Below are 10091 nucleotides of genomic sequence, written 5' to 3'. Positions count from 1 at the left end.
ATTGGGAGATTCAACTGAGACAGAGTATGAGAGAGATTTATGTGTTTAAGTGATTCAGTCCAAATTAATTTGAAAGTGAATGTTTTTATTCACAAAGTAATGCCTACAAAAGCGTAACTACGTACTAGCATAATCTAATTTTCAATCCTACCTTATTTTAATTTTAAAATAAATATTTTTATTCAAGAAGTACTGAGGCCAAAAAGCAGAAGCATGAAGTAGTGAGGCAACAACTAATATGAATCACAACACAGTGATTAAAAATGTCTTCAGAAATTTCAAATAGCATCCAATCTAAGTTTAGCACAGGCTATGGATAGACAACAACTAGGAGTTATCCTCTCCATAAAGACTTACATGGTTAGTAGTAGTATATAGAGAGCAGATCTACACATAAAAGTGACGGATCCAGCGGGGGGATAGAAAAAGGGGGTTGTGAATTAAATTGGCTAGGGGTGTAGATTGAATCGAGTGGAGTTGAATGAGATGTTGGGGTTTGGGGGGAAATTGTGGTGTAGAGTAGGGGGTTGAATTCGAGGGGTTACGGATCCGCTCCTGGCGTAATCGGCGGATTATCTGTGGATGAGTCATCGGATTAGCGGGGGATGAGTCATCCGATTGAACGCGGATTATCGCGGGATTAGTTGGGGGAATCGTCGCGGATTAGTCGGGCGAATCGTCGCCGATTATCGGTGGAATAGTGGGGGTGAATATCTGGGACATCGAGGGCTGGATGGTTTTCCGGAGTGGATCTCGCGGATTATCGAGGAGAGCGAGAGATTACCTAGCGGATGAGTGAGGGGGTTAATATCTGGGACACCGAGGGGTTGATTTTCCGGAGATTGTTATATATTTGGTTGAATGAGAGATAAGTTTTTATTGTAAAATATAAACTATAAATGTTACAAAAAAATTCAAAATCATTCTGTCATTCGTTTTAAAAAGGAAAGTTTTGGAATACATCTTTCATCAATTTCTGTGTCACATCGAAGAACTAAAATAAGAGTTGATTTTCCCAAAGAATTGAGAAACTGAACAGGAAGTAACAAATCTAATCCTTCATTATTTCCAATATTATCATATATGAAGGTATCTTTAGGTGTAGTAGAATTTGAAATAGGTTGAAGATTACAGATAAAGTCAAAATCTTGAAAATTCGATCCTGGAGGACATTGCAACATTGAAAGAGTAGAGTTATATCCACATAATTCTCCTCTGTAGAATAATTTGAAATCAATTAGAATATCGATTGTGGAATTTTGAACTGAATATTCACATTCAGAATATGTTAGAACTTGCTCAGATGAAGCTGACACTATAGGATTAAGGTATAGGTTTTTTCCATCTGTTTCATCTTCATTTAGTAGTTCTTTACACGCAAATCTGTGATTGCCTGGTAATGGATAACCACAATGAATGTAGTCCAATGGAAATATTCTTCCGCATGTTTCATTATTCTTGTGATATAAAGTAGTTTCTTCGAATGGAAGTAGTAATGAAACTTCAAATTCATTGAGTGTTCTGCTTAAGCAGTTATTCGCATCGGTAACATATTGAATTCTTTGATTTCCATTTATTATTCCCGTAAAGCGTAAAATGAGAAATATTATAATGTGCAAATTCATTATAGTCATAGTGTCATTTTAAAATACTACTCTCTTGACTGAAGTAGGCAAAGAAAATGCATAAAAAAGTATGTCAATATAATATATATAGTTCATTCTTCAAAATTATCTTGAAATACTATACAAAAAAAAGTTATTCAATTCTATTTGATGAGTCAATCCTTCTTGGATATAAAGTGATTAAATATAAAGAATTATGCAAAGTCTAACTGTGATGATTATCAATTATTCCCATTGATATGTAGGAGTTCACTGAAGTAACGATTTGTAGCATGTTGATCATTGGTTTCTCCTCTCAAATATGGATAAAGTCTTGTTTCGGTTAATATTATGTTTGAAGGTGTGTTCCAATCAAGTGAGGATAATAATGATAGTTGGACTTTGTCACTCCTTGGTCCGATTTGAGCAGATTCCAAACACGTTCCAATATCGAGTTCGGCAAAAGTCTCATGAAGTTCTTGTCGAGTCAATCCTTCATTTCCATATCGTATTTGCATTATTCTAATACAATATTGACATCCTCGAGCTCCCTCGAAGCATCCACACCGACTTTCTAAATATGTTACGAAACGTTTATAGATATAGAATCCGATAACATAGTAAAAAGTTTCTTCAGTAACTCTTCTGATGAATTTTTTTGTGTTTTTCTTTACAACCACTCTTGATAATTGTCCATCCTTAAGATGAGCTGGAATAAACTCCTCTAGAAATATAACCGACATTGTTTCTGTTTTCTTCGTTTTTTTTTTTTTGGTTCCTTCACCAACAGAGCTAAATTGAAGAATGGTGGAGAAATCTAGAGGAGTAGACTTAATATCATTCCGAATCTTTTTTTTATTTTCATCCAACAGATTTTTCATCTATAATTACATCATCAATTTCATGCTCGATTTCCTCTTCCACGTTTTCTCCGATTAATGGAAATTGTGCTATATGAATGAGTCTTCTGAAGAGCAGTTGTTTCGTTTCATCACGTTGAGTAGGATGAGTCATGTAGTGCCGAATTCTATTCCAAAACACGGTTTCAAAAATCGTTTCTTCCATCGTTTTAAAATCGGTCGCGATAAATCTGTTAATCCATTCTAAATCAACCTCTTTTCCAATTTTACCTTCTCGAATGGTAGCTTCAAGATCAACCCATTCAAAGGTCATCTTCAAATCTGAGGGTGTTATCGATATTTCTTTTACACATAATGTTGATTCCAAACATTCCCTGCATTCCAACGCACTGCAGACACAGTTGGACTTTAATCTTTTCAATGACACAACTTTTCTAAAAGCAGCTGTTCCTAGAATGTAGTATAAACATTCCTCGGTAAGATGTGTACGAATTTGTTCATTTTTGTCAAGATGAACCAAGATGTTATCTGGGATTATTTCTGCAACCTCGAATGGAACAAAATCTTTAATCAGAATGTTTTGAGTCATGTTACTATGAGAAAGTCTACATTCGAAATGATTTTACATTGGATAGTATATTGAATTTATATGAGCTTAGTTATATATTATTGATATTGTGTATACGAAAAGAAGAGCCAATGAAGAAAATAAAATTTTATAGTAATAATACATCGAGGAGCAAAACTCTACTATCATATATACTTAACAACAAACTCATTTCTAAAAATTATGCTAAAATATATTCTGTGCTCACTCCATCGTTACATACTCTTCTTTTTGAATAAAAATATGTTAATCCAGTTCTAAGTTGAGTGTATGAGAACACTCTATTGTCTTTTTTTACAAAACCTTTGTTTACCCCTTCCTTGGGAGATCTTGAATGTAATACTTTTAAAAAAGTGTCTTTTGTAAAACTATTCGTAGTTTTACTTAATCCTTTACTGCTATGCTTTGTAGAATGAGTTTCATCATTCCAGCAAAAGTAAGTCTTAGAATTTAAGGCTACTATTCCATGTCCTGAAAATTCTACTTTGAATAAACCAGGAGTCCTTATATCATATTGATATACTTCTTTGCAACAATTTTGTAATTCCCACAACTTTGTAGGAACAGATTTACAGAGTTGGAAATCATCCGCGTGTCGATCGCAATACATCCTAGGAAACCATTTTCCATATTCTTTGTAGTATATATCAGCGATCTCTTTTCTAACGATATTATCCATAGGTGCTGAAAGAGCCATGTAGGCACTATCTGTATCCATCGCCACATACTGGAAGTCCTTTCTGTCGAAGTATCTAAAATAAAAAAAATTCAATCCTTAATTCTTGTTATCTTAGTATTATAATACTCCCATTTCAAAAATTATCATTCAAATGTTTTCCATTATACATATTTTTTTCTAAAAGATACAAATGAGATTACTTACCTATCCATGAAGTCATAGTAGAACTCCAACATCCGAAGTTTAGCCAGTTGTAATATGGAGAATCCGATATGTACAGGTATATCCATTTTCATCTGAATAAATATATATATACAGTCCTATTAGATTCCTTTACATATATTAGCTCAAGTAAATTTTTCATTATGATTCAATTATATCAATAAGATAATAAATATATACTACTAACCGAAGGCTTGTGTTGAGTCAACTCATAGAAGCTATCAACGATTTCCTCCAAAGATTCAAATCTGTGTGATCGTATTCTCAAGGATGCTTCATAATCTCCTTGAATATACTTGACATTTCGATGTTTTAATTTCTCAGTGATTGTTTTCCCGTACGATGAATTTCCAATGAGTTTATTGGTTGTGGCTATCAACTCTTGGTCAGGATCTTTGTCACCAGCTCTTCTAGCATTTGAGACAGATTCTCAAAATGACTGGAAAACTCTTCTAGGGGTGTATTCTATGACTTGATATATTTTGGTTATAATCAATCCATGATTAAGATACCATTTTGCTAAAGTGGTGAGTAGCAAAATTTTTTCTCCAAACATACTCCCCACCAAAGTTCGTTGTTCTTGAGGTAGCATTCCTTCCTTTTCAGCAAATTCTTTCATACTTTCACTAAGATGATTTCTATTCAAAGATGTATTCTTGAAAATGGGGCTCATTTCTGAAAACTTTTCGTATAACTTTTCAGGAACAGATATATCGCATTCAATGAATCCATATATCTCCCCTTTTATAATCTGCTGAATAATCTCATCCTCGGTGGCAAAGGAATTGGAAGGATAAAACTCTTCGTTGAAGATACTAATAAAGTTCTTAATCTCGGTGTTATCCTCAATCATCTTGTTCCATTCACACTCCCAAATTCTTACTAAACGATATCCAAGTTCTTTAACATATTCTTCCTTCTTTATCGTTTCCTCCAGAACTTCACTCATGGGTCGATTCTTATATGGATGTATACTTATTCCTTTGGTCTTGTTACAGTTATGTCCATGCCAGAAACATCCATGAAATTGAAACACTGTATTCGATTCTTCACAATATCCATCAACAGGAAGATTATGTTGTCCAATTCTAAATTCTTTATCGTTGTTTTCATGTAAGATTTGAATATTGTCCTTCCAAGTCAAAAATTGTAACCATCCATGAGCAGCCATGCTATTTTTTCGAGAATGAGTGTATGCAAATCCATTTTCGGATCGTCTTATTCTAGGGTTTCCAGTAGGCATTTCTTGCATCATACTCCACAAATATAATGCATTTGCATCAACTCCTAGAATAAGTTCACAAAGTTTGGATTCCTTTCCAAACTTTCTTTCTCGAATCAGTGTTTTCTTCGACTCATGAAGTCTGTGAAAAACAATGCTAGGTCCACCTACGATATTGTCCTTGATAGTAAAGTAAATATCTTTATCACTTTCCTTGATCAGACAGACAGGTTGACAAGCTTTGAAATGATGTGATGAGATTGTCTGATGATGAGAACTCATAGGATGAGGAGGCGAATCTGAAAGTTTCAACATCCATTTTACTGCCAATCCAGGAAGTGAAATGGCATCTTTCAACATATCGATTCCCATGGTTCTGTAAACTTCTTTTTGTTTTTCTACAGCTTCGACAAATGGTACTACATCGAGATTGTTGTACCATACTAGAAAATCTTTTAACGTTTTCATCTTCTCTTGTTTCCAAATGTTTAAACAGATTTCATAATCAGCATCCGAAATATGTTCATCTCTCAAAGAACTGTAAAAGCATTCTTTAGCTGGTAGAAACGGTTGTTTCAACTTCTCAAGATCATCCATATATTCATAAGGATAGAATCCTTTTTGTTGAGAGCATTTGAAAGCTTTGAGATACTTTGCATAGGAAAATCCTGGAGCAATGAAGTTGGAAATATCCAAGAATTTGAATCTTCTTGATTGAATACAGCTCATCTTGTTTGTTCTTTTCACTACAAAATCAAAATCTTCGTCCTCTGTGTCTTGAAGACATCGAAGTAGAGGTCCTTTCATCACATTCAGGTCGTAGTTTTGTGAATTAAATCCTAGAATCGGAATACATGAGATGAATTTGTCGAAACGATTAAATAAATGACAAAATTCCTCTCTTGATTGGTATACTCGAGGATTGGAAAATTTGCAGGATTTAAATCTTTCTTCAACTTCGCCTTGCTTTTCAGCTTTTGCCTTCATCAACTGTCTAATGTAGTAAAGTTTTTTTTTCAAGGATATCCCGGGCTTCATCAGCAATTTGGGAAATATACTGAACAAAAGAAGATATACAAGAATCAGTATCTCCCTCACTTACAAAACACTTTGGATCCTTAAATCCGGGTACATTTGAACAAACTGATATACTCATCAATTCGTGTCTCGATGTGAATGTAACCGAATTGGAATTTGGTGGAAGGTCGGATTTTGGAAGATAACACTCGATATCATAGGTGATTAAAAAAGGATAATAAGTATCTTCCTCAGCCACGGATATTCCTATCTTTCGTTTCAGTTGTTCGAAAATTGTAGGTGTTGCCTTAAACTTTCCTCCTTCGAAGATGAAGTTTGTTACTACTTCTTGACTACATTTATGTCTATTGAAATTTCCTCTTTTTGTAAAGCTCACTTCACAGGAAGGACAACTAAACCCTTTAGTATAAGCATTAACATCCTTGATGAAACTGAAATGAGAGTTCTGCAAATCGAGGAAGAGTTCCTTTCCCTCTTTTTGGGACGATGTCCAGATGACTGTTGAGGTTTCATCAGCATTCAGAGAAAATACGGTTATACGGAGGTCAAAACATTTCTCAAGAGAAATTAAGTCTCCTAACTCAATTCCAGGAAAATTATTCATCAGAACTTTGTTGGATGAAGAAGAAGAAATGTGATTCGAGTACTTTTGAAATAGCACCTTCACAAGTAGCTGTTTTGGTCTTTGTCTGGTGCAACTACATCGGTTTGAACACTTACACATTTCCTTCAATGCTAAACATCTGAAGAAACAGAGATTGTCTGTGTAAGGAGTGCAGCTATGAGGAATGTTATGCATAGTGATTACATGTCGATTGTTAAGAATGTGAGTCGGAAGGTCTGAAGCCATTCCTATTTGCCCCATTCCAATCAATTTATAGAAATAGAATGAAATATTGGTAATTACATTCAATTTCCAAGCTGTATTCGGGCGTTCTCGAATCGCTATAGCAGCAAGATCTTGTCTTGTCAATTCTTCAAAGAAATTCTGTAGTTCTTGTCTTGTTGTAATCAGTTTTGCTTTTTTGAAAATTGTAGCATTATTCGATGAAGCATGAAAATATCTTAATTCTCCTGAAGTTTTATGTTCAAGAATGCATCCCACACTACAATTTAACTTAGCACTTGTTTGTAACCCATTCCAAGTTGTCAACATCTCGTTCCATATTCTTTCCGAATGGTTTGGAGTTGGAAGTTCTGCTTGAGGAATATTTCCATTCCATAAATTTACGTTTAACGTTTCAACAACTCTTCCTCGTCGTCTTTTTGTTTTCATAGCATTCCAATATCTTCTTATTAACTCATCCCATTCCTCATCATCATTAACAGGAATGATATCCTGATTATCTTGTTCTCTTTCATTTTCGATAGGAACGATGGGCTCGACTCTATCATTAATACCAACTAAATTGTCATCATCAGCGTCCACTTCATTTTCGTTTCTTTCGATTTGATTTGTAGGTTGATCAGATAAATATCTATTTTCTTCGATTTCATTTGTATTTTCTTCTTCTGATACATCTGATTCATCGGATTCATCATCAGCAAGATTTCGAGTAATAGGAGTTACTGTTATCTTAGATCGACTAAGATCTCCTCTTCCAATTTGAGTTGAAGCAGAACGAAATGAAGAATGATGAGAAACAATCTTTACTTTTTCGAAAATGAAAGGGGGATTGGAAACTTGTATAATAATCGAGGCATCATCATCATCAACATATTCGTGATATTGTTCCGAAGAATCATTAGTTGATGTTGTAAACGATTCTGAACTTTCATTCGATTGGAGATGAATGTGTTTAACATGTCTTTTGAGGTTTGATTTTTTGTTAAATGAAGTCGAACATTCTAAGCAGATATATTTATTAGCTGAAACGGATGATACACTTCTTTCCCTACTTCTGCTTCTTTCTCTATTATCAATTGAAGTGGAAGGAGCAGAATTTTCCGATGAAATTAAATTATGCTCTCGTGAAAGCTTGAACATCTTTGAGGAAGATTTCCAGCTGCCAAGAATTAAAGATCTCATTTTACTATTCTCTCTACATTTATTCATTCATTAAAAAATTTTTCCACCAATTATTGTAAATCAACTCACCTCATCAGATTTGCTCCAGTCTCCTTCTGAATGGGAAGATGCCGGATACATTTCCCTGATGTATTCAAATTTCGGAGATATATAATCCAGTGAAACAGAGATAATCCAAAGTTCTGAGAGAAGATTATACATAGATATCCAAATTGTAGAATTAATCCAAACTTTTGTGAGATATATAATCCAGTTAGTTCGGAGAAATATAATCCAGTGAAACAGAGATAATCCAAAATTCTGAGAGAAGATTATACATAGATATCCAAATTGTAGAATTAATCCAAACTTTTGTGCGATATATAATCCAGTTAGTTCGGAGAAATATAATCCAAAGTTCTGAGAGAAGATTATACGTAGATATCCAAATTGTAGAATTAATCCAAACTTTTGTGAGATATATAATCCAGTTAGTTCGGAGAAATATAATCCAAAGTTCTGAGAGAAGATTATACGTAGATATCCAAATTGTAGAATTAATCCAAACTTTTGTGAGATATATAATCCAGTTAGGTATAGAAATGGTTCGAAAAAAACTCTCGATAATGGTGAGTCCATCAAACTTGGCTGTATTTATACTAGTCAAGTTCAAGGAGGTGGAACCTGCACAAAAGCTATAAATCACTTCTAATCCAACTTGTCTCACTCAACTTTCGCGAAATTGGATTTCGCGAAAGTGAATTTCGCGAAATTACACATTATATATATTATATAGTCAACTTTCGCGAAATTGAATTTCGCGAAAAGTGAATTTCGCGAAATTGGATTTCGCGAAATTACACATTATATATATTATATAGTCAACTTTCGCGAAATTGAATTTCGCGAAAAGTGAATTTCGCGAAATTGGATTTCGCGAAATTACACATTATATATATTATATAGTCAACTTTCGCGAAATTGAATTTCGCGAAAAGTGAATTTCGCGAAATTGGATTTCGCGAAATTACACATTATATATATTATATAGTCAACTTTCGCGAAATTGAATCTCGCGATTTTCAATTTCGCGAAAAGTCTTCTGATATTATGGATGATGCAACTAAATTTATCAAAACTCATTAATCATTTGATGAGGAGAATTGTATATAACCAGCAGAATTTTACTAAAACGATATCAGTTCTTCATTCAAACTCAGAGAATTAACACACTACACAACTATGGAGGATAATACTCAATCTGGAGTGATAAAACCTGGATCGAATAGTTCAGTGAAGATGATGAAAAAGAGAATTTCACCTGTAACTCTTTCAAACACGGCTCCTTCAACGAAGAAGAAGAAATCCAACCAAATCGAAACGAATTTAGAGCAAAGGTTAAAAGATGTGGCAGACAAGTTAAGAACATTAAGTAAGGCTACTTTAATGGAAGCAAAATCACTGCAGAGAATGTCAGATCTTTCAATAGGATTGATTATGGAGGTGACAAAAACGGAAGAAGCTCATTCGATCCATGGAGCGTGCTGTATTATTCACTTCAACTATGTGGAAAATGGGATTAGTAAATCTACTGCTGTATTTGCTCCAAAACGATTTCTGGATGGATCGCTGTCTTATCCAAGTATTATGGTATATCTTGGATTAAAACCTAAGGCTAATGGACAGGGAAGTTACCATGATTTAAGAAGAGTAACAGAAGGAACCTCAACTCCCTCAGACATGAAACGTACTCTAGCCAATCTGAGATCGAAGAAACTTGAAAAACTTATACAACATTTCGAGATTCGTCATCTCAAGGAGTTCAAAGCACCATCTATTTTCCACTATCAC

The 10091-nt window shown here is 34.2% G+C and overlaps 1 long non-coding RNA gene across 1 annotated transcript; it reads right to left on the bottom strand.

Moving 5' to 3' along the window:
* Positions 1 to 3276: 3276 nt before the first annotated feature.
* On the bottom strand, positions 3277 to 4258 carry LOC137399010 (uncharacterized). Its single transcript, XR_010979114.1, has 3 exons — positions 4160 to 4258; positions 3955 to 4046; positions 3277 to 3823 (listed from the first exon to the last, which is right to left on the bottom strand). It is a non-coding gene; the product is annotated as an uncharacterized lncRNA (long non-coding RNA).
* Between the last annotated feature and the right edge of the window lie 5833 nt (positions 4259 to 10091).

The sequence above is a fragment of the Watersipora subatra genome, chromosome 6, assembly GCF_963576615.1.
Source record: "Watersipora subatra chromosome 6, tzWatSuba1.1, whole genome shotgun sequence".
Lineage (NCBI taxonomy): Eukaryota > Metazoa > Bryozoa > Gymnolaemata > Cheilostomatida > Watersiporidae > Watersipora > Watersipora subatra.
Note: the sequence above shows the minus strand (reverse complement) of the source record. Positions and strands in the feature narration are given on the sequence as shown.